At 37.0% G+C, this 25,331-nt stretch overlaps 1 protein-coding gene across 2 annotated transcripts in view; it reads right to left on the reverse strand.

The window, feature by feature from the left end:
- Positions 1 to 25,331, reverse strand: part of PSMD14 (proteasome 26S subunit, non-ATPase 14) — a 110,154-nt gene that overhangs the window by 65,501 nt on the left and 19,322 nt on the right. The window contains exon 4 of one of the 2 annotated variants that reach the window (XM_061436913.1): positions 3,666 to 3,703. The exons of the other annotated variant lie outside the window; for it this stretch is intronic. The gene's annotated coding sequence lies outside the window, so the exon portion shown is untranslated. The remainder of the gene's footprint in view (positions 1 to 3,665; positions 3,704 to 25,331) is intronic. 2 annotated transcript variants of the gene reach the window in all.

Genomic DNA, 25,331 nt, shown 5'->3' on the forward strand with positions numbered 1-25,331 from the left:
TTTTACTGAAGATGTGACTTTTTTCAAAGACCATTTTTAAAAGAAGTGCCTTTTCTTATCCACACTTTAGCCTTTTATGAAAAATGTTCAGCACTTCAGAATACAAATCAGTCTGGAGTTCTCTGACATGCTTAAAAGACACAGTTGTTAAGACAATAGAGAAGATGATGTGCTTTCCATACAAAATGCTGTCATACAGTAAGTAATATGTAGTATCTCTTTGGTTTATGGTATTTGCACAAATATTCTATCTGACTCAATCTTGAGGCCAAGGGCTATTTCTATTTAACATATCAAGTTCTCAAAATAATTTTTTTTTCTGTATTTATAAAAAGCTGATTGTGTGATATCCAAGCAATGGGTACCCCTGGAAGAGAAGACACAGTTCAAGACTGTGATTAGTTGGATTACTGATCAGAGGAGCTGAGGGTTAAATGGATGCTACTGTGATCAGCTGTTAGAGCCACTAAGCAGTCATAAGAGCCAGGCTCTAGAGGTGTTAACACAGAATACTAATAACCTTGCCTGTTTGGGTATATCCTGCTTTATATTTTTTCAAATATGTTATTTATCTCATCTAATGAAAGAAGAGAAAGACCAAGGAATGATATATAAGAAAAAGCACCATACATACAGAGGAGAGGGATTTCAAAAAACTTGGAGTGAATAGGAGAGGAAAAAAAAAAGGACTTGGGAAAACTGTGTGCTAGGAACTATGACAGGAGCTAGATATATGATGAACCAATTCCATGCTGTGCTAGTCTTTAAAATGGAGGTAGGAGACAGGACAATTATACAAGTAAATAAACCTCAGGCCACATCCCGAATCTCCAGAATCTGAATGCCTCTTACCACCCACATAGTAGCACTCTGGTGATAACTATAAACATTACATGAACATAAAATCCATCTATATCTCCCCTTTAACTAATTTTGCTTTTATTCTTATTAGAAATTATCTGAGATCTTCTTTCCTTCCTATTACCTTGTTTAATCAAGACCTGATATTACTATACAAAGTGGAAATTCAAATCAATACAGCTATAGTAACACTATATGTAGCCTATCTACATGGCGGGTTACACCCTGCCCAAAGAGCAACAATATAAGACTACCAAAAGCCATTACAGCAATCAGTTATTCACTGAAAATTAAGCATCCTAACATTTTAGTCTCAGTGGGACTAGTTTTCTTCTGAGTATAAACCACTGAAGTTCATCCTCAAGTAGGGCTGCAAAATAAACTATTAGTTAAGTCTGAATTTAGATAAATGAATACTTTTATGTACATCCCATACAATATTTGGGACATACTTACATTTTTAAAATATTTATTCTGAAATAAAATATTTATTCTGAAATTCAAACTTAACTGGGCATCCAGTATTTTTCTTTGTGAACTACGACAACCCTATTCCCAAGTAACAAGTAGTTTCTGTTCTAAGTCCATATTCTAACTCTCTCCCCCATTTCACTTGTTCTGTGTAGCTTAAGCCAGAGGCAACTTTATATTATTACACTCACCAACAGCTTTTTCAAAATGAACTGTTACCTCTTTGTCTTCAATTAAGTAATAAAGTGTTCTTGCCAAAAGGTCACTAAGTTTCCTCTTATAGGGGAAAAAAAAAAGCACATGAAATTCATATCTTAATGATACACAAATCATATTTTTATTCTTATTGGAAATCAGCATCTACTTTGAAATATCTTCTCTCTCTAAATGTTAAAATAATCATTCATTAAATAACAAATGCGCGTTTTACTTTAGATAAGAAAATACAGTTCTGAGCACATTGTGCACATGACCCTGCTGGTGGGCTCCGCTGCTGACACTGGACTCACCAAGCATACCCAGAGCCACACTCCCTAGTGCCACTAGATTTTCCCTGCGACACACTCTTCTCGTCGTGTTGAGTCCCCATTAAGTAAAACACTGTATAAGGGCTTGGGATTCGCTTGCTCGTAACTTTGTGCAGCACTGAGTCAGTACTCTGCATACTACCATTGCTCGTTGACAGACTACCTAATAGAAAAGGCTACTATCATAACTGAGAGAATTCCACACTAGAGAAACAGGATCCTGCACACACACACAAAGATGCTCAATAAATAACTCCTCAATCTCTTTATAAATAAGTGCAGTTTCGGTTTTTATTTTTTTGATCACTATCTCACCCACAAACATGCCAAGAAAGGCGTTCTGATGCCTCTGTGAGCCAAGCAAACATGAAAATGCCAAAGGCAATCCTATGCTTGTGTGGTCTCCATTAAGAATTGTAGATCCCTTCTCTCGGGAGAAGTATATCCACAAGGCCGAATAAATAAGAGGCTAGAGAAAAGGAAGCTAACAACTCAACGGACATGAATTTGAGCAAACTCCGAGAGATAGGGAAAGACAGGGAAGCCTGGCTTGTTGCAGGTCACGGGGTCGAAAGAGTTGGACATGACCTAGCAACTGAACAACAGAACCTACTTAGAAAGAGACGAAGAAACTGAGATAGGAAACCAATGAGGCAGCAGACTGGACACAAGGCTTATTACTATTTAGGGAATTAAATCCGCCTTAGGCCTAAGAGTAGAAAGTTGCCTCCCTGCCAAGAGAGGCCAGTGAGGCAGTCAGGTGAGCAGCTGAGAGGGAATGAGAGCAAAGTGGCGACTATCCACACAGCAAACAACTAATGCTTTTATCTAACCACTGTTAGTTTCTTTTAAAACTTATTGAGGAGTCACAAAAGACTGTGGTACACTCACTAAACAGCTTATGAAATAAAACATCACTGAAAGTTAGGCTGAAGCTTCTGCATCATCCTCCTGACTGACTGCACCCTCTCCATGACCCCTGTTGTAGCCATTATTCTAATTTTTGGTGATTATCATGCATTTCCTCATACTTTCACTATGTAAGCAGATATAGATAATATATTGTAGTATTTGCATGTTTTAAAATTATATATTAAAACTTAGAACATATTTATTCCTCTACTTGCCTTTTTCCTCTAGTATGTTAATATGGATTAATCATGCAGATATGAGAAGATCACCGACTTTACAAAAGCCCCACTGTTAAGCAAAGTTATATATTTTCCTCCTGATGGACAATTAGGTTGTTTTCAATTTTTTTGATATTATAAACTACATATCAGCAAACTGGGGCCTGTGGGAGAGCCAGCTGACTGTTTTTGAAAATGAAGTTTTGTTGGAATACAGCCAGGCACATTCATTTTGTATTATGTATGGCTGCTTTAACACTACAACGGCAGGATGAAATTGAGTGGTTGCAACAGAAACCATTTGGTCCACAAGTCTTAAAATATTTACGACGCAGACCTTTAAGAAAGGAGTACCAAGGGGTTATAAACAATACTGTTGTGAATGTCCTTGCACCCACATGGGACACCTTCCCTAGGAAATATAATTAGGAAAAGATCTCTCAGGATGCAGGGTTAGCAAATCTTTACCATTACTAGATTTTACCAAAATGCACAAGATGGCTGTACACTACTTCTAGCTTACACAAATGGTTTCCTTCTTCTAATATTCCTATCTTTTGCCCATTTAAAAACATCGCTTTCTTACTGATTTATAGAAACGAAATACATATATTCATGACTAGTGTTTTGTCCATTATATGTTAGATATATGTATCTTTCCCAATCTGTGGCTCACCACTTTGCTTTTTACATTTCTTCATGCCTCAGTTTTATCTGAAAAAAAAAAATGAAATTTGTAACAATAATCCAACTTCATATAATCGCTGAAAAGACTGAATGAGTTAATATATTTAAAATATTTAGAACAGTGCCTGGCACATCTAAGTGTTCCACAAATATTAACTACTTAATATTATCTACTTATTTTATCATATCATAAAGGGAAACAAATTTTATGTTTCAATGTAAATTTATCACTGTCCCTTTAGTATTCTTGCTATCATATTTAAGAAATTCTGCCCTACACATTTAATTTTATGTGTTAATAAAGCAATAACCTATCTTGTTTATTTAGTACCTCTGAAAGCTAAGAAAGAACAGCACTTTCTGTTAATTTGATTTCAATTATTATTCACTGTCAGCATATTTTCTTAAAATCTAAGTACAATTCTAATGCTGATCTCTTTAAAGTTCCAATAGAAAGGAGAATCCCCTCCAGAATCTCCAGTCCCACACCATTTTTCTTATTAAAAAGTAAATAAAAGAGGCATCTGTTTACATTCAAGAGAGAGTAATAAAGGACTATATTTACATTCCCAACAGAAACAAAAAATAGACAAAACTATATAAAAGAAAAGCTTGTAAGACATTGTTGATCAGGCAACAAAAGACAGTGACCTCTGAGAACTTGGAAAACAAAGGAGGTAAACCCTGCTACTACCCTAGTTTGTTGCTTTGAGAGTTTCCAAGCTGCAGTGCAGGGGGAAGGAAACCAGGCAGTCTACTGAACTCTCTCAACTGAGATGTTAAGAGCTGAGATTACCGGGAGACCAAAGCAGCAAGAGTCATCGTCAAAGGGTACCAGAGAGAAAATAGCCGCAAAGAGAAAAAAAACCTTGGGATCTTCTGAGGCTCCTCCTTGAATAATCAACTGAGTACTGATCAGTTCAAGTGTATGAGGACACTGCATGAGGGCGGGAAAGAGCACCAAAAAGACCAGAGAGAGGAGGACCCACCCCTCACACAGCACTGGTGACAAGGCTTAGTCCCATCGGCCAAACAGAAAAACGTTAGAATGCACAAGGCATTGATTATAGACAGAAAGGCCTTGCCTCAATAGTGGAAAAAAACGAGTCTAAGACTAAGCACTGCTCCAGTCTCACCTAACAAGTTATAAAAGCAAAACTAGAAAGACTCAAACAGGTTCCAAAGAATTTAACTGCATCCCATAACAAATATCAAGAATATTTCATAAGAATAAAAAACAGCCAACATACAAGGCAAAACTCACAACGTCAGGCCCTAGTTAAAAAAATGACCAGGCATGCACAATTAGGAGATAAATCAATTAATTAAAACCAATCTAGAATAAACAAAGATGGTAAAAATTAATAGACAAGGATATTAAAATCTTATTATAACTGTCAAAAAGTTAAGTAGAGACATGAAAGACATAAAAATGACCCAAATCAAACTTCTTCTAATGAATGCCACAATTCATCAGTGGCAACAGGATAAAGTATGCATGAATCTAGAGACACTCAGGGGAGCTTTATCTTTAGGGTGTCCACAGATGGTCAAAAAGTGAAAAAAAAGCTGTAAGATGAAAAATACATTGGATAGGATTAATGGAAGATCAGACATTGTACAGGGGGGAAAAAATGAGTGAATTTGAAGACACAGCAATAGGAAATGAAACCAAAGAATTGGAAATAAAATTAACATAGCCATCAAAAACAACAGGACTACTACAAAAACAAAAATATACATGTCACTATGATTTTTGAAAGGGTGGAAAAGGTGGTAGAACAGAAAAAATATTTTTTAAAAATTTCAAACTTTGTTGAAACTTGGTGAAAATAATAAACCTACAGATATGGGAAGCTCAGCAAAACATTAAGCACAAGAAATATGAAGAAACCTACATCACTACCCATCATAACTAAAAATAAGCGATAAGAAAAATCTTTAAAGTATTGCAGAATAAGGAGAGATACAAAGACAATGAAACAGATTTGAAAGTTCAGAAATAAATTCTAACATTTATGATTAATAAATCTTTGATAAAGGAGCCAAGACAATTCAACAGGGAAAGTCTTTTCAAAAGATGGTGTTGAGACAACTAGACATCATCCCCACCTCACATCATGCACAAAGTGGATCACAGAACTAAATGTAAGAGTTAAAATCATAAAGCTCTTAGAAGAAAGTAGAGGAGTAAATCTTCATGCTATGCTACGCTATGCAAAGTCACTTTGTCGTGTCCGACTCTGTGTGATCCCAGAGATGGCAGCACACCAGGCTGCCCCGTCCGTGGGATTCTCCAGGCAAGAACACTGGAGTGGGTTGCCATTTCCTTCTCCAATGCATGAAAGTGAAAAGAGAAAGTGAAGTCACTCAGTCGTGTCAGACTCCTAGCGACCCCATGGACTGCAGCCCACGAGGCTCCTCCATCCATGGGATTTTCCAGGCAAGTACACTGGAGTGGGGTGCCACTGCCTTCTCCGAAATCTTCATGAACTCTGGCTAAACAATGATTTTTCAATACAACATCAAAGCACAAGTCATAGGACTTGCTTGGCTTCCACTGTAAGGGTCACATGTTAGATCCCTGGTCTGAGAACTAAGATCTCGCATGCCACACAGTGCAGCCAAAGGGGGAAAAGCAAAAAGAAGACTGATCATCATTAAGAAAGTGAAAAGACCAGAAACTATAGAACTCTTATAGGAAAACATAGGCAGAACTCTCTCTGACATAAATCACTGCAAGATCCTCTAGGACCCACCTTCCAGAGTAACAGAAATAAAAACAAAAATAAACAAATGGGACCTAATTAGATTTAAAAGCTTTTGCACAAAGAAGGAAACTATAAGTAAGGTGAAAAGCTAGCCATAAGACTGGGAGAAAATAATAGCAAATGAAACAACTGACAAAGAATTAATCTCCAAAATATACAAGCAGCTCATGCAGCTCTCAATACCAGAAAAATAAACGACCCAATCAAAAAGCGGGCCAAAGAACTAAACAGGCATTTCTCCAAGGAAGACATACAGATGGATAACAGACACATGAAAAGATGCTCAGCATCACTCATTATCACAGAAATGCAAATCAAAACCACAAAGAAGTATCATCTCATGCAGGTCAGAATGGCTGCCATCAAAGTCTACAAACAATAAATGCTGGAGAGGGTGCAGAGAAAAGGGAACCCTCTTACACTGTTGGTGGGAATGCAAACTAGTACAGTCACTATGGAGAACAGTGTAGAGATTCCTTTAAAAACTGGAAACAGAACTGCCATATGACCCAGCAATCCCACTGCTGGGCATACCACCAAGGAAACCAGAATTGAAAGACACATATGTACCCCAATGTTCATCGCAGCACTGTTTACAATAGCTAGAACATGGAAGCAACCTAGATATCCACCGGCAGATGAATAGGTAAGTAAGTTGTGGTACATACACACAATGGAATATTACTCAGGTATAAAAAAGAATGCATTTGAATCAATTCTAATGAGGTGGATGAAACTGGAGCCTATCATACAGAGTAAAGTAAGTCACAAAGAGAAACATCAATACAGTATACTAACACATATATATGGAATTTAGAAAGATGGTAACGACAACCCTATATGCAAGACAGCAAAAGAGACGCAGATGTAAAGAACAGACTTTTGGACTCTGTGGGACAAGGCAAGGGCAGGATGATTTGCGAGAAAAGCACTGAAACATGTATATTCCCATATGTAAAACAGATGACCAGTGCAAGTTTGATGCACGAAGCAGAGCACTGAAAGCCAGTGCTCTGGAACAACCCAGAGGGATGAGGTGCAGAGGAAGGTGGCTTCAGGATTGGGGGACACATGTGCAGCTGTGGCTGATCCATGTCAATGTATGCCAAAAACGACCACCATATTGTAAAGTAATTAGCCCCCAATTAAAATAAAGAAATTAAATTTTAAAAAGTGAAAAGAGAACCTATAGACTGGAAGAAAATATTTGCAAATCATATAAGGAGGCTTCTGTCCACAATATGTAAAGAACTTTAACAGCTCAATATTAAAAGAAAAATAGTCCCTTTTTTTGTTGTTGTTAGTGGGCAGCAGACCTGCATTACAAAACATATGATGTCCTTCAGGCAAACAAAAAATACCAGATAAAATATACATCCACACAAAAGACAGAACACAGAAAACTAAAAGGATATATGTAAACATATGATTCTTTTTCTTATTATTTAAATCTCTTTAAAAGACAATACACTGCTGTGAAAAATAGCACAGCAGTTCCTCAAAAACTTAAAAACAGAAATAATTAATTAACTAATCCAGCAATTCCACTTCTGGGTATATACCAAAAGAATTAAATTCATTGATTAGAACAGGTATTTGTACACCAATGTCCACAGCAGCATTATTCACAATAGTCAAAAGGTTGAAACAACCCAAACATCCAACATCAGATAAATAAACAAAACGTGGTATATTGTACACGGAATATTATTCAGCCTAAAAAGGAAGGAAATTCTGACACACGGTACAACATGAATGAACCCTGAAGATATTAGGCTAAACAAAACAAGTCAGTCACAAAAGGGCAAATACTGTATCAATTCAGTTCAGTTCAGTCGCTCAGTCATGTCCGACTCTTTGCGACCCCATGAACCACAGCACGCCAGGCCTCCCTGTCCATCACCAACTCCCAGAGCCCACCCAAACTCATGTCCATTGAGTCGGTGATGCAATCCAACCATCTCATCCTCTGTGTCCCCATGTCCTCCTGCCCCCAATCTTTCCCAGCATCAGGGTCTTTTCCAATGAGTCAGCTCTTAGCGTGAGGTGGCCAAAGCATTGGAGTTTCAGCTTCAACATCAGACCTTCCAATGAACATCCAGGACTGATTTCCTTTAGGATGAACTGGTTGGATCTCCTTGCAGTCCAAGGGACTCTCAAGAGTCTTCCCCAACACCACAGTTCACAAGCACCAATTCTTTGGCGCTCAGCTTTCTTTATGGTCCAACTCTCACATCCATAACATGAACACTGGAAAAACCATAGCCTCGACTAGACAGACCTTTGTCTGATTCCACTTATACGAGGCACCGAGAGTAGAAACAGAAAGTAAAATGGTGGTTGTCAGGGGTTGGAAGAGAAGGGAACGATGAATTATCGCTTAGTAAGAGGTACAGAGTTTCTGTATGTATGTGTATGTGTTAGTTGCTCAGTCGTGTCCAACTCTTTGCAACCCCATGGACTGTACTGTCTGCCCTTGGAATTCTCCAAGCAAAAATACTGGAGTGGGTTGCCATTTCCTGCTCCAGGGGATCCCACATTGCAGGCAGATTCTTTACTGTCTGAGTCACCAGGGAAGCCCTCTTTTTCTGTATGTTTCTGCATGGGAAGATGAAAAAGTTTTGGAGTAGAATGGTGGTGTTAAGTGCACAACAGTGTGAATGTACCTAATATCTGAAATGCACACTGAAGAATCATTAAATGGACAAATTTTGTTAACAAATATTTTAGTACAGTAAAAGACTACTCAATCAAAAATAGTAAAAATAAACTACAGACTTTATAACAAGTAAGACTAAAAATTATAACAGCAATATACCAGTGCATGCTCAGTCACTAAGTCACATCCAACTCTTTGCCACCCCATGGACTGAAGCCCACCAACCTCCTCTGTCCATGGAATTTCCTAGGCAGGAACAGTAGAGTGGGTTGCCATTTCCTACACCAGGGGATCTCCCCAATCCAAGGATCAAACCTGAGTCTCCTGAACTGGCATGCAGATTCTTTACCACTGAGCCACCTGGGAAGCCCAACATGCCACCATAAGATACAAAATATATTATTTTAACATTCATTTGTTATAAGTGAGGTAATATAATATGACTTGAAGGAGGCAGAAAAAGGAAAAAACAACAAAAGAACAAATGAGAAAAATACTATGAAATAGTAATATAATAGACTGAAACTTTATTTTCTTGGGCTCCAAAATCACTGTGGACAGATATTGCAGCCATGAATTAAAAGACACTTGCTCCTTGGAAAAAAAGCTATGACAAAACTAGAAAACATATCAAAAAGCAGACACATCACTGTGCTGACAAAGTCTGTATAGTCAAATTTATGGATTCTGCAGTGGTCATTGTACAGATGTGAGAGTTGGATCATAAGGAAGGCTGAGTGCCAAAGAATTGATGCTTTTGAACTGTGGTGTTGGATAGACTCTTGAGAGTCCCTTGGACTGCAATCGATCAAACCAGTCAATCCTAAAGGAAATCAACTCTGAATATTCATTGGAAGGACTGATGCTGAAGCTGAGGCTCCAATACTTTGGCCACCTGATACAAAGAGCTGACTCGCTGGAAAAGATCCTAGCTAGGAAAGACTGAAGGCAGGAGGAAAAGGGGGCAACACAGGATGAGATTGTTGGAGGGCATCACTGACTCAATGGAACTCTAGGAAGAAGTGAAGGACAGGGAAGCCTGGCGTGCTGCAGTCCATGGGGTTGCAAAGAGTCAGACACAACTGGGTGAACAACAACAGACTGAAACTTAATTATATAAATAATTGCATTAAATGCAAATAATCTTAAAACCTCAGTTTAAAAAGCCAAGATTATCAGAGTGGATTAAAAACAAACAAGACCTACCTATATACTGCTTACAAGAAAGGTACTTCAAGTAGGTTGAATGAAGACCCGAATATATTAACAGGAAAAAGACAGGAAAAGATATACCACATTAATAGCAATCAAAAGAAAGCTGGGATGCTATCAAACAATTTCAGATCACAGAACATTGCAAGAGCTAAAAGAAAACATTATATATCAATAATGAGTCAATATGATCATCTCAAAAGATGCAGAATATGAATTTTAAAAATATCCAACATCCATTTCTGATGAAAACTCAGTAGAAAGTAAAAATAGTAAGTAGAAAACTTCTGTAATCTCATAAAGAACATCTATTTAAAACATACAGCTAATACCACACTTGATGGTGAAATAATAAATGTTTTCCCCCTAAGATCAGGAACAAGACAGGAATGTCTACTTTTACCACTTCTATTCAACATTTTACTGACATTTACAGTCAGTCCAATAAGGAAAGAAATAAAAGGCATCCAGATTGGAAAGGAAAAAGTAAAACTGCCTTTTTTATAGACAAGAAAATCAATGAAATAAAAATACTGCTTATAATAGTATCAAAGATATGAAATACTTGGACATAAACATGACAGGATATAAAAATTCTGCACACTGAAAACTACAAAAAATTACTGAGAAAAATTAAAAAGATCTAAAAAAATAGAGAGATAACCTGTGTTCATGGTTGGAGGACTCAATATGGTTAAGATGTCAATACTCCCCAAACTGATGTATAGATCTGATACACCATCAGTCAAAACCCCAGCAGATTTTTATTTATTGAAATTGACATACTTAATTTTTAAGCATATGTGAAGATATAAAAGGCCCTAGTATGGCCAATAACAACATTTAACAATGGCTGTTTAAAAAAAAATCTGGAGGACTAATACAACCTGATTTCAACATGTGTTACAGAGTTCCAGTATTCAAGACTGTGCAATACTGGCTTAAAAAATTAAATATAATGGAATAGAATGGAGATTCCAGATATAGGACCACACATATAGGGAGAACTGATTTCCAATAACAGTACAATGCAAAGGTAGAGAAAAAATAATCAACAATTGATGCTACAAACAATTGGATATTCACACACAAAGTTGTTTTAAAAACTGAACATGATCCATATTTTGCATCATATACAAAAATTAATTCAAAATGGATCACAGAACTAAATGTAAAATGTTAAACTATAAAACTTCTTGAAGAAAAGATAAGAGGATATCTTTGTGACCTTAAACTGGCATAAATGTCTTAGATATCACACCAAAGTACGATTTATAACAGAAAATTTTTATAGACTCCAAAGTTAAGAACTCTGCTCTTTGAAAAACACTAACAGAGTAAAAAAATAAGCCAAAGATTGGGAGAAAATATCTGCAAATCACACATTTTATAAAGGACTTATAAAGGAATATATAAAGAACTCACAAAATTCATTAATAGCCCAGTAAAAACTGGGTAGCAAACCTGAATAAAGACCTCACTAAAAAAGATATATAAATGGCAAATTAGCACATGAAAAAATGTTCAATATCATTAATCATTAAGAAAACGCAAACTAAAAGTATAACCGGATACTACCACCTTTTGGAATGGTTAAAATGAAAGAGACACATACCAAATGTTTGCAAGGATGTGAAGTGACTGGAATTCTCACACTTTAATGGGAATGGAAAACAGTAAATCATTTTTGAAAAGTGTGGCAGTTTTCAGTAAGTTAAACACACACTTACCATATAATCTGGCCATTCCACATCTAGGTATTTATCCAAGAGAAATGAAAGATGTACACTGTGGAAAATTCTTCAAGAGATGGGAATACCAGACCACCTGACCTGCATCTTGAGAAACCTATATGCAGGTCAGGAAGCAACAGTTAGAAGTGGACATGGAACAACTGATTGGTTCCAAATAGGGAAAGTGGTACGTCAAGGCTGTATATTGTCACCCTGCTTATTTAACTTCTCTGCAGAGTACATCATGAGAAACACTGGGCTGGAAGAAACACAAGCTGGAATCAAGACTGCAGGGAGAAATATCAATAACCTTAGATATGCAGATGACACCACCCTTATGGCAGAAAGTGAAGAGGAACTACAAAGCCTCTTGATGAAAGTGAAAGTGGAGAGTGAAAAAGTTGGCTTAAAGCTCAACATTCAGAAAACGAAGATCATGGCATCCGGTTCCATCACTTCATGGGAAATAGATGGCGAAATAGTGGAAACAGTGTCAGACTTTATTTTTTGGGGCTCCAAAATCACTGCAGATGGTGACTGCAGCCATGAAATTAAAAGACGTTTACTCCTTGGAAGGAAAGTTATGACCAACCTAGATAGCATATTCAAAAGCAGAGACATTACTTTGCCAACAAAGGTCCGTCTAGTCAAGGCTACGGAGAAGGCAATGGCACCCCACTCCAGTACTCTTGCCTGGAAAATCCCATGGACGGAGGAAACTGGTAGGCTGCAGTCCATGGGGTTGCTAAGAGTCGGACACGACTGAGCGACTTCACTTTCACTTTTCACTTTCACGCATTGGAGAAGGAAATGGCAGGCCACTCCAGTGTTCTTGCCTGGAGAATCCCAGGGATGGGGAAGCCTGGTGGGCTGCCGTCTATGGGGTCGCACAGAGTCGGACACGACTGAAGTGACTTAGCAGCAGCAGCAGTCAAGGCTATGGTTTTTCCTGTGGTCATGTATGGATGTGAGAGTTGGACTGAGAAGAAGGCTGAGCGCCGAAGAATTGATGCTTTTGAACTGTGGTGTGGGAGAAGACTCTTGAGAGTCCCTTGGACTGCAAGGAGATCCAACCAGTCCATTCTGAAGGAGATCAGCCCTGGGATTTCTTTGGAAGGAATGATGCTAAAGCTGAAAGTCCAGTACTTTGGCCACCTCATGTGAAGAGTTGACTCACTGGAAAAGACTCTGATGCTGAGAGGGATTGGGGGCAGGAGGAGAAGGGGACGACAGAGGATGAGATGGCTGGATGGCATCACTGACTCGATGGACGTGAGTCTGAGTGAACTCTGGGAGTTGGTGATGGACAGGGAGGCCTGGTGTGCTGCAATTCATGGGGTCGAAAAGAGTTGGACACGACTGAGTGACTGAACTGAACTGAAAATCACTGCAGATGGTGACTGCAGCCATGAAATTTCACCTACTCCCTGGAAGGAAAGTTATGACCAACCTAGATAGCATATTCAAAAACAGAGACATTACTTTGCCAACAAAGGTCCGTCTAGTCAAGGCTATGGTTTTTCCTGTGGTCATGTGTGGATGTGAGAGTTGGACTGTGAAGAAAGCTGAGCATCAAAGAATTGATGCTTTTGAACTGTGGTGCTGGAGAAGACTCTTGAGAGCCCCTTGGACTGCCAGGAGATCCAACCAGTCCATCCTAAAGGAGGTAAGTCCTGGGTGTTCACTGGAAAGACTGATGCTAAAGGTGAAACTCCAATACTTTGGCCACCTCATGTGAAGAGTTGACTCATTGGAAAAGACTCTGATGCTGGGAGAGATTGAGGGCAGGAGGAGAAGGGGACAACAGAGGATGAGATGGCTAGATGGCATCACCGACTCGACAGACATGAGTCTGAGTGAACTCCGGAGTTGGTGATGGACAGGGAGGCCTGGTGTGCTGCAATTCATGGGGTCGAAAAGAGTTGGACACGACTGAGCGACTGAACTGAACTGACTGACTGACAGAATGTTCGTAGCAGTTTTATTTGTAACAGCCCCAATTCAGAAAACACGAAAATACTTATGAATAGGTGAATAGATAAAGTGTGGTATGTCTAGCCAACGAAATACTACTACTTAGTAATAAAGGAGAACAAGCTACTGATAACCACTCAGAGAAGAATCTCAGAATACTTATGGTAATGAAAACCAGATCAAAAAGAGTATCTACTCTATAATTCCACTTGTTTAACAGTCTAGAAAATTAAATCTAATGTATAAAAGCAGATGAATGGTGTTCTGAGGAAGAGTAAAAGGAGAGGGATTACAAAATGTTTAAATAAATTTGGGGCGGGGGGTGGTTGGTGGATGTTCACCATCATTGTAATGATGGTTTCATAAGTGTCTGCATACATCTCAAAACGTACCAAATTACATATTTTAAGTATGTACTGTTTAGTGTATGCTAATTATCTTAGTAAATAAAACAAAAATAAAAGGCTTATAAATACTTCTAACTTTTTATAACTCAAAGATAAAGTTATTTAATGCCCTTCTTAGTATAGTACCTTCTCTTACAATCATTCTTAAATATAGTGGCTACAAAATAAAACTCTTTTGTAAGCATAAAACTGAAAAAAGACCTACAAACGGGGTAGATAATATGATGTCACAGCTATTCAGCAAATTCAGGTATCATGTCAAAAAACAGCATTCATTCAGAGATGCCAATTACAACTTTTTAAGAGGAGCTTTTCTTTCAGAAAAACATATCAGTTTCTGCTTATATCTACATTCTAACTGAATTATAGCACCTGTGTTTACATACACACACACGCACACACACACACACATCCCTTCCCCCACTTTCTCTCTGCAGTTTCGAATCTCCTATCTCATAATTTGCAGTTCCAAAGGCAGCTCCAAAAGTTAAGAGAATTTATGGTGTAAGGAGACAAATCTAGTTTAGGGATGCTTCATCAAGGCTTGACAACTCACCACAATGTTATGTGCTTGGAGATAGCCAATATTTTAAAGTATTTGCTGAGTGCTGTATGACTTTACAAAACATTTTAAAATCCTCTCCTTGTTTTATTTTTAATTGATCCTTCAAACAATGAAGCAGTCAAAGAGATATAATCACACTTCTATAGAACTTACAGATAGGAACAGATACACATAGGAAAATAAACATAGGTAATTTAAATAACTGTGCAATCTACGTGTCAGGTATATTCAGAACCAAATCTCTTGGCCCAGAGTTCAATCCCTTTGATTCAGTGTATCATTTCAATGATTACAAATACTAAAAATATTATTACTTGCTGCTCAAAATCATATGCAGAGGCAGTCCTGAGACCTTCACCATGAACAAAAAATAACCATTTGCACCGGGTAATTCCTATAAAGTCAGTAAATAAGGAAGATGATAATGCTTATGAATAATCTGATAAACTCCCTCCCAAACTATTTTGGAATTAGAAAACTAAATATGAGGTTTATGCCTCACTGCACAGTTTAAAACTCAGGCTCACTTTCCCTTGTGAGATGGGGCAAATGATACCCACAGTCCTGGTTACTATGAGGATTAAATGGCATAAACATGTACTGCATATATGCAGTTCCTGGCACACAGCTGCTACCATTCCACCTACTAGTTTTAATGATAAATTTATAATATTTAAATTACCAGTGTCTATCAAAAAATAGCAATTCTAATTTAAATACTATATGTATATATGCTTTAGAAATAAATGTTAATACTAAAGCTAACTAAATTTAGATATAACAAGGCTAATACTTTGTTTTTCCTTTAACTGAGTTTCACTCACACACGTGCCATTTAGGTACTCAGATTAAACACAGTAACAAAAAACCCCCAGGACATATCCTTCATAGTATACAGACAAAGAACATGCCTGAAATTGGTTCTTATCTGTATACTTGTATACCTGTTAACATTTTGATTATTAACTTTAAAAAATTAATCTAACTTTTCTGTAAAGAACTTTGAATAAGAAAACAATTCTTATGACAGTGCAAAGTGTTACCAACAGATCTTAAATTTTATGAAAAGTGAAGTCAAGAAAAACTTAAAATACATTTATTAATAGCTGCCAGTGTACTAAGAACGTAAAAATCACCTGTGATCAAGAACTCATACTGCAAAAAAGTTTACTTTTTCAATATACTTCAAAAGATCTTATTTATAAGCAATATCACTGAAAATACTAAAGAAAAAAATTATATCTAAACTCATAATTATGCTTCCTAATCCATGTAATTTTATGGCTGCTTCTAAATAGTATCAGCATTTTTATTTTCCTGTTTTCCACCAATATTCAAATATATTATAAAATATTCAAGCACAGGCAATGTTGTATTAAGACTGTGATCTTGCTTAAATTTAACCATTGGCTGACAGGCAAGGCACCACGTTAAGAGCTTGAAATGTACAATTCTGCCAGCTGATATACAAAAGTTCTAAATTAGCATATGAAAAGTAATCCACAGATGGCTATGTACAATTCACAGAAGGGAATAAAAGGTAGAGATTGTCTGTACTTACAAACCTGAAATGAGCTAAGCAAAGCCTTCTGAATGTTCTGCCACAATTTAACATTAAACATCAGCCTCTGGAGTTGTTATGGTCTCATTATTAAAACAGTAAGTAACAGTAAGGCTATTATCTACTACACCTAATTTGAGCTCCTAATACCATTCTTGAATCTTTTATATAAATTACTTCTAATAATCACATAATCCTACAAAGTGGATACAATTGTGCCTGCCATGTAAAAATGAGGAAGCCAAGGCTCAAAGTCAATCAATGTGTCCAAGGTGATCAAGGTAAGTGGCGAAGCCTAAACTCAAAGCTGCCAATGATGTTGTAAATATCCTTGTGAAAACATTAAGACAGAAAACAAATTAAGAAAGTATTGACAGAGGACTGGTTAAATATATCATGGTTCATACATAAAACAGAATAGCAAACAACCATTTAAAGAAAAGGAGGCACCTATATATACACGTATCAATATACACAAGGCGCCAATCTCCAGAATGTACTATTAAGTACTAGGTAGGCCAAAAATCTCCTTCAGTTTTTAAGTAAAAGACAAATTTTCATTTCATCATGCTGAACAAGGTATTCACCGCTTTGTTCCACTACCTTTTGCCATTTTTCAGACAACTTCATAATTCTATCTTCCCAAGACTTTTTATCTTTTTAAGCAAAGAACTGTTCCAGGTGCCTTTTACAGTCTTCCAAGGAACTGAAGTTTTTCCATTAAGAGAATTTTGTAAAGACTAAAACAAATGGAAATCTGAAGGTACAATGTCTGGTGAATACAGTGGGTCAATCAGAACTCCCCAGCAGTTTATGCCTGCTGCTAAGTCGCTTCAGTCGTGTCTGACTCTGTGCCACCCCATAGACGGCAGCCCACCAGGCTCCACCATGCCTGGGATTCTCCAGGCAAGAACACTGGAGTGGGTAGTTTATGCCTAGTCATCAAAGAAATAAGAGGTCTTGTGTTATCCTAATGGAAGAATGTGTTTTTCTGACTAATTTCAAACGCTTTTTGTTGAGTGCTGCTTTCATTTGGCCTAATTGGTAGCAGTACTTGTTGGAATTAATCATTTGGTTTTCCAAAAGGAGCTCCTAATAGAGGACTCCCTTACAATCCTACCATATACACAACATCACGTTCTTGGATGAAGACTGGCCTTTGGTGTGGTTGGTAGTAGTTCATCTAGCTTGCTCTACTATCTCTTCTGCTTCACATTACTGTACAGCAGCCACTTTTCATCATCCATCATAATTTGTTTTAAAAACGAACATTTTCTTTACATTTAAGTGGAGAATCACATGTGGAAATACAGTCAAAAAGGTTTTTTTCACTTAAATTACGTGGAACCCAAACATCAAAGCGATTAACATAACCAAGCTAGTATAAATGATTTTCGACACTTGATCTCCAGCTCGAAACTTCACAAACAATTTCTGACACCTTCAATCAGTCACAGCACCTTCTCCATATACTGCACAAATCTTTGGTTTTTTTGCATTTCAGTTACATTTTTAACCTTTCTTGAAATAATAAGACATAAGATGCCTAAAATGTTGCTTTTTCTTCAATCTTCAATATTAAAATGGCTACATAAAAATTTACCTATTTTGATAAGCTTTTTTTTTAACGCAGGCTGATAAGACAGCTGTCACAATACAATCTAACAAAATTGTTTCAAATGAAGTTGAGGACAACTAAGCTCTACTAGAGCCATCTTATGGAAAACAAAAATGAAGTTTTTGGCCAACCCAAATATATATACAACACTGTTTAATACAGTAGCCATTGGCCATATGCAGGTACTTAAACTTTAAACTATTTAAAATCAAATTTAAAATTTACTTCTTCAGTAATACCACTCACACTTAAAGGGCTTAATAGCCACATGGCTCATGGCTACCATACTAGGCAGCTAGATATAACCCATTTCTGTGCTCAAGGAATGTTCTATTGGGCAGCACTGATATAGAATATTTTTGGAAGAACAGAAAGAAATTAGTAACAGTTCCTAGGGAAGGGGACAGAAAAGGCATGGACACATTTCACATATGCATAGTTAACTTCTTAACTCTGTAACATGTCAAATATCACCTATTTTAAAATAATGATTTACCTTTTCTAAAAAGGCTCAGAGGTTCTAAGGCATAACAGCTGGAGCCTAAGGGACAGAAATCCTCTCTCCTAGACTGCCTAGAAATGCTCCTGCTCACTACCTAACTGTTCAAACTGTTCTTCTGGTCACAATACTATTTGAGACACCATGCAAAAAATTAGAGCTGCTATTTCTGAGGAATTAAGGAACAGGGACAGAAAAAAACATCAGGGAAAAAATGCTTACAAGGTATGAAAGAGTAACTATGGTCAAAAGGCACAGGAGAAAGTTCTATTCTTTGGGGAAGAAAGGCACAGGTAATACTGTCATATCTCTTCTCTTCTTACACTTCTGTTTAAAGCTCTACAGAAGAGCACTTAACAGCGACAGTCTCGGTTCTGCTTTGAAGTCACTTTTCCCCCCAAATGCCGTATTTCTTCAAATGACACAGCACACTGAACAACTGAATTGTTACATGCCTCAATTTCCTGACCTGTTGCCTAATCAATGTCATTCACTTACTACTGGACATTTTTGCCTAGGAGGGGGAGTGGTCAAACCTTTGAGAACAAAAAGGCACAGTGGTGAGATAATCCCAAGTAACAACCAACCAAACATTAGAATTGATACTTTTCTCTCATTAGGAGACAGAGGATCAACTCAGGGAAGCTGAAGGACCTGGGGATGATTCAAATACATAAAAATCTACCCTGGAAGAAAAATAAATAGGAACAAGATCCCAAACCATCCACTTTCCTGCACACTGACACAGCATTCTTTTTTTTTTTCAAAGCAGCAAAGAGTTTTTGTTTTGTTTTTTTTTAACTTGGAAATTATTTATTTTTAATATAAATTTATTTTAATTGAAGGCTAATCACTTTACAATATTGTATTGGTTTTGCCATACATCGAATCTGCCATGGGCGTACTTACTCTCTTCCTCTTCCATAGAGCTCAGCCATTGTTGGATCTAGCCTCGTTCCAGAGCATGCCTTTCATCATTGCCCACAACATACTGCCTTTCACAATGAGTTTAGGCAGGTCAGAGATCTGTGCCAGGGTAAACAGAAGGGCAAGCTGGTGTCCACAAAGGGAAAAGGGCATAAATTTGTCCTCACACAGACTGGTGACCAGGAAGTCTGCCCAAATTTCAGCAATCTGGGTTTATAGGGAAAGAAAAGCAAGACACAGTCCTACGAGACAGGAAAATCATTTAGGGACTCCAACAGCTAATCATATCCACAAGCATTCAAGGAGGTCAACTTACTAATGAAAACATCCTATAAAATATAAGACCAAGCAAGGAAGACACAGCATTATAAAGAAGGATACATGACAATTATTTCCAGAAATTTATATTTCCAAGTTATTAAATTTTTAAATATAATAATTATCAATATGTAAGTTAAATCCTTTAAAAATATATAGGACAGATGTTAAATTCACTTCATATGATTACTACATAGAAACACTTAATGTGGCCTTAGACTACTATACATTTACTTAGGGGAGTAAACATCTGGAAATGAGTTTATATTAATGGAAAAGTGCAAAGAAACTTGTCAACATGTGCCAGTTCCATGGCCCACAGGCAATAAGCACCGCCTGCCTGTGCCAGTCAGATCACCAACCAACATTACTGTGAAGGCCATGAAAGAAGCTGTTAATACTCGGGTTTAATCTCAGCACAGGCCAGAGCAGCAGATTAAGCAGAACTTTACATCAGTGGCAGGTCTCCCAAGTTCTCTTGATGCCACAGAATTCATAAGTGGGATCAGTATGTTCTAAAAAAACATGGTACTGCAAAGGGAAAAAAAGGTTCCACAGCATCAAGCAGTGTAATACTTGAAACCTCATCATCAAAGTGACAGTTTTCAAGTGCCATTTATGATGCCCTAGTCTGGAAACATCCCAGCTAACCCATCTGATCAACAATTTCACAGATGGAAGCACTTGATGGCTAATTGGCAAGTCTATTATTCAAATAAAACAGCTCTCTGTACCTCTTCTTTCATTATTACAAGTCAAGGTACAACAAGATTAGTCATTCAAATTAGCTTAATAGAAACCTCTTTCCCAAAATAAAATTTTTAATGAAACCACACACTTTGACCACTAGCTTAGAGTACTAATCAGTTTCTGAACAGTAAGGAAAATGTTTTATAAACTAAAAGGAGTAGGAAACGTAAATCATCTTTAAAAAGTTGTACTGTTTGCTTCCTCGGTCTTTTATCAGTGTCAAGATACACAGTCGTAAGGATTAAAATGAATAAAATGGTTACTCATTCCTTAAATATTTTAAAAACATAGGCCATGTAACAAACGTCATCATAAAGAGAAATCCTCTCAAATATTTTAGGTTTCCTAAAAAAATTGTAAAGCAGGCATCTTCTCTTCACCTACATTTTGCCCAATAAAAATTCCAGACTGTTAAGGCTTTCTAATTTATGAAGCAAGTAGCCTAATGTTATATGAAGCAAGTATCTAACATCATAGATATTATCTACCTAATGTCACGGTGTTGATGCAGAATAGACTTTGGCCTCAGAAAGATGTGTGTTCCAACTCTAGCTCCACTTCCTGTTAGTTCCATGACTTGGCCCAATAATATGGAAATAATTATCCCTATCCATAGAGGACTGCTGTTGAGGATTAAATGAGGAGATTATACACACACAACACTCACATTAAATCATGAAAGCCCTCAGCATTTGTCCATTTAGCTCTCATCCCTTTCTCCATCCTACTTCTATAAATTCCAGAGAAGAATCCTGACACAACTGTCAAATTTGCTCCAAATCCCACTGAAACATACATTCCCTATTCAGATAATTTGGCTATCCCACTGAATCATACATTCCCTATTCAGATAATTTGGCTATCTCCCTGTATTCCTACAATTTTCAGACCCCAAGGAAAGCCCCAAGGAAGAATCTTGTAGAAAGACTGAGCTATAAAATATTTGAAGACCTCAGTTTCTATCTATAAAGCAGAAACTAGGAAACGCATATAAGTAATCAGAACCTGCAAGGGGGAAGGCAATCGTGAGCAGAAACTCCGGAATGAGTTACAAACTGAAGTAAAATCACAATTATCTCCTTATAGAGATAGAGCAATATAATAGTAACAAAAAAGTATTTTTCTAGGTAATAAAACAATAATTTCCCATGAAGTAAAAGAACATCTTTACTATAAAACAGAAAGGGGTGTTTTTCCAAAATTATATGTTACTGTGTTGTCTACTTTTGATAAGCATTTTGCTTCTAATTACTCAGGTTCTGGTATTTAGAACACTACAAAGAACAGAGAGATACCACAGGCAGGTAAGAATGTAATCAAGTAAAAAGATAGGAAATGTATATACAATGAAACAGAGAAAAGTACAATTATCCCTATCACTTAACTTTTTATTGTCCCTAAGCCTTCCCATTGTGCCCAACACAGGCATTCATTCAGTCTCCTCGAGGGAAGGGCCTGTGAAATCACTGACAACAGTTTGAAAAGCAGCACTGGGAGGCTGCCCAGTAGAGACCATCGCCCTGCTCTTGGGGGCATACTTCCAGGATGCTCAACCCAGATAATAACTCATGAAGAACCACCTTGAACTTATGTTGTGGGATAGAACACTGGCCATGACTGTCCAGATTTTAAGTTAGCATGATACCTAAAGAACTGTCCAAATGATAATATGAACTAAAAAATGAGAAATCATGTTAGGCAGGTTTAAGATTGGAAGCCCGAAGATCAGTGTACCAAATGAGCAAAGTGACCAGTAAACCAAACATGTAAAATGATGTTGAGGGTAAGGAAGGAAAAGATATAAATTGAATTTTTATGATCATAACATCCCACACATTTGGAATATTAAGGTATTATTATAATATCTTAGTTTCCTATACTAGACAAAAGTATCTTATTTCTCACTCCATATACCCTTTCTACCAAAAGCAGAATCATTTGTCATGGATCCATCATATCCTTGACTTTAAAAATCTTAACATTTTGTTTTTCCTCAGAATTTTGACTTTTTATTTCATCAGAATGTGATCAATTCTGGAAGACAATTTCACTGTAATTGAAAAACACATCACTGCTCTCCTTATGTTCTAAAGAATTCAAGCAAAGTCATTTATGGTAATTTCATGTTAAAATAGAAATTTAACATTCACAAATGTCAAAGACCTTTCCCCTTCAAAGACCAGTCACAACTAGGAAGTTCAAACAAAACAACACAGATTAACCACAGTGCCACTACCTGAAATTTGCCTCCCTTTTACTTGAGAACACCCAAGAACCGATTTGAGACTTCTCAGGAGCATCACATTTTTCATAGGGTTTAATACCTATGCAGAAGAATTGCATTACAATGACACCTAAAAGAAGTATGTTCTAATTAGCTTACTTTTGACCTGACCTCTTTCTTAATTTTCTACAGTAGAAACATCAGCTCAAGTACATGAATAAAATAATTAGGAGCTATACTTTTTAAATAATAAAATTATTACATCAAGAGCAGCAAATGAAAAGAATTACATGCATTTTGTATTTTTACTTTGTTTCTAAAGCAAAATCACTATTTATTTGTAGTTAAGCAAAGAAATAAGACAATTCAAATTTCTTGACCCTTTAGCTCAAACGGTAAAGAATCTGTCTGCAATGCGAGAGACCTAGGTTCAATCCCTGGGTCAGGAAACTCCGCTGAAGAAGGACATGGCAACCCATTCCAGTATTCTTGCCTGGAGAATTCCATGGACAGAGGAGCCTGGTGGGCTACAGTCCATCGGGTCACAAAGAGTCAGATATGATGAGTGACTAACACTTTCACACTTTGCTGCTGCTGCTGCTAAGTCGCTTCTTACCTACTTCTTAATAGGAAGAAAAATGACCAAATTATCTATTGATGTTTAGAAAGGCTCTTTGTAAATGTTCAGAGGATCACATCAGGAAAGATACTCAAAGAATCAAATGGGGAAAAAACGTAATCAGAAACATCCATCGGTATATAAAAACTGTCAATACAGACAGGTTAAAGAGCTCAGGAACATAAAGAACTCATAAAAAGCCTTTTGTAAACACCTGCTCATTTTCAAGCTACTGCACCAGCAATAAACAAAAGTTTTGTTTCAAATGTGAAAACAGGTGTAAACATCAACTGTACACATTAATCTACGCTGGCTGAAGCCACACCAGAATCTCTCTAGTAAATACACAATAAAAATAAAACATCATAATCTGTAATTTATTTCAAAACAGTATAGTAGCTTCTTGTCTCTGCTTTCATTCCTGCCTTAAGTCTCATCTCCAAGAGTATCCCGGTTCTTTAAAAATGGAAGTATGATGAGCAAAACTCCTGTGCTTAGACACCTCTAACAACTTCCCAAGTCACTTGGAAGAGAATTTCCTACAAGGCCCTACATGATCTTGTCTCTGGCAACCTCTAAAGTGTTACCCTCTTCAACTCCAAGATTAAGAGAGAATATGGAACATCTAAGTAAGGCATGAAAATAAAATTAAAATTCTGATTTTGTTTTACTTGGCAGCTTTTAAAAGAAGTTTAACTAAAGGAAAATCTTATTTAATGTTATTCACTGAGCTGTTCTTTTTCTTTATTGTTGTTCTTAGTAAAAAGAGAGAACACTATTTATGAAGTGGAAATTCCTTTTGTCTCCCTCCCTTCTCATGAACTTAACGTGGGTTATTCAGACCTGTGGTATACAACATGGTAGCCACTAGCTACATGTGATTACTCAAATTCAGGTAGAATTAAAAATTCAGTTCTTCAAGTCATACTGGTACATATCGTGGACTCAACATGAAGCTGTGGAATTTAAGTGAATTAAAATTCAGTAAAATTAAAAATTCAGTTGTTGCAGTCACATTTCAAAGGCTTAATAATAGCCGTGTGTGCATGCTAAGTCACTTCAGTCATGTCTGCTCTTTGCAACCCTGGGGACCACAGCCTTCCAGGCTCCTCTATCCATGGAATTCTCTAAGTAAGAATACTGGAGTGGGTTGCCGTGCCCTCCTCCAGGGGATCTTCCCAACTCAGGGATCGAACCTGCAACTCTGACATCTCCTGCATTGCCAGGTGGTTCTTTACCACTAGCGCCACCTGTGAAGTCCTTAATAATAGCTATTGTATTAGCACATACAGAACATTTCCTTCACAGCATAAAGTTCTATTGAACAGAGATGCTTTAGAACTTGTAATACTTTTACCTTTAAAAAAAGTTATCCTGTTTTAAGAATTAGCATTAATGCTTTCATAGTGTATGTATATACCTACAACCTGAAATTTTCTCTTAATATGTTTGTATTATGCATACTGAGATATAGAACCTAGTTCACTTTAACTGCTATATAATGTTCCATCATAATGCATTTTGACACTTAAGTGCTTTGCAATTTTTCGATAATCCAAACTGTCACACCCAGACCAACCCTAAGGAAAAAGGCTTCCATGAGAATTGTTGCTTCCTAAGTCTTCATTAACACTTCACAACAAGTGTTTGTTTTAAAAAAATTAATCCAACACTTTTTTACTTTCATAACATAAAATTTACCATTTTAACCATTGTTAAGTGAACAATTTCATGGCATTAAGTACATTCACACTGTTGTACAATCATCGGAGAAAGCAATGGCAACCCACTCCAGTACTCTTGCCTGGAAAATCCCAT

The sequence above is a fragment of the Bos javanicus genome, chromosome 2 (assembly GCF_032452875.1).
Source record: "Bos javanicus breed banteng chromosome 2, ARS-OSU_banteng_1.0, whole genome shotgun sequence".
Classification (NCBI taxonomy): domain Eukaryota; kingdom Metazoa; phylum Chordata; class Mammalia; order Artiodactyla; family Bovidae; genus Bos; species Bos javanicus.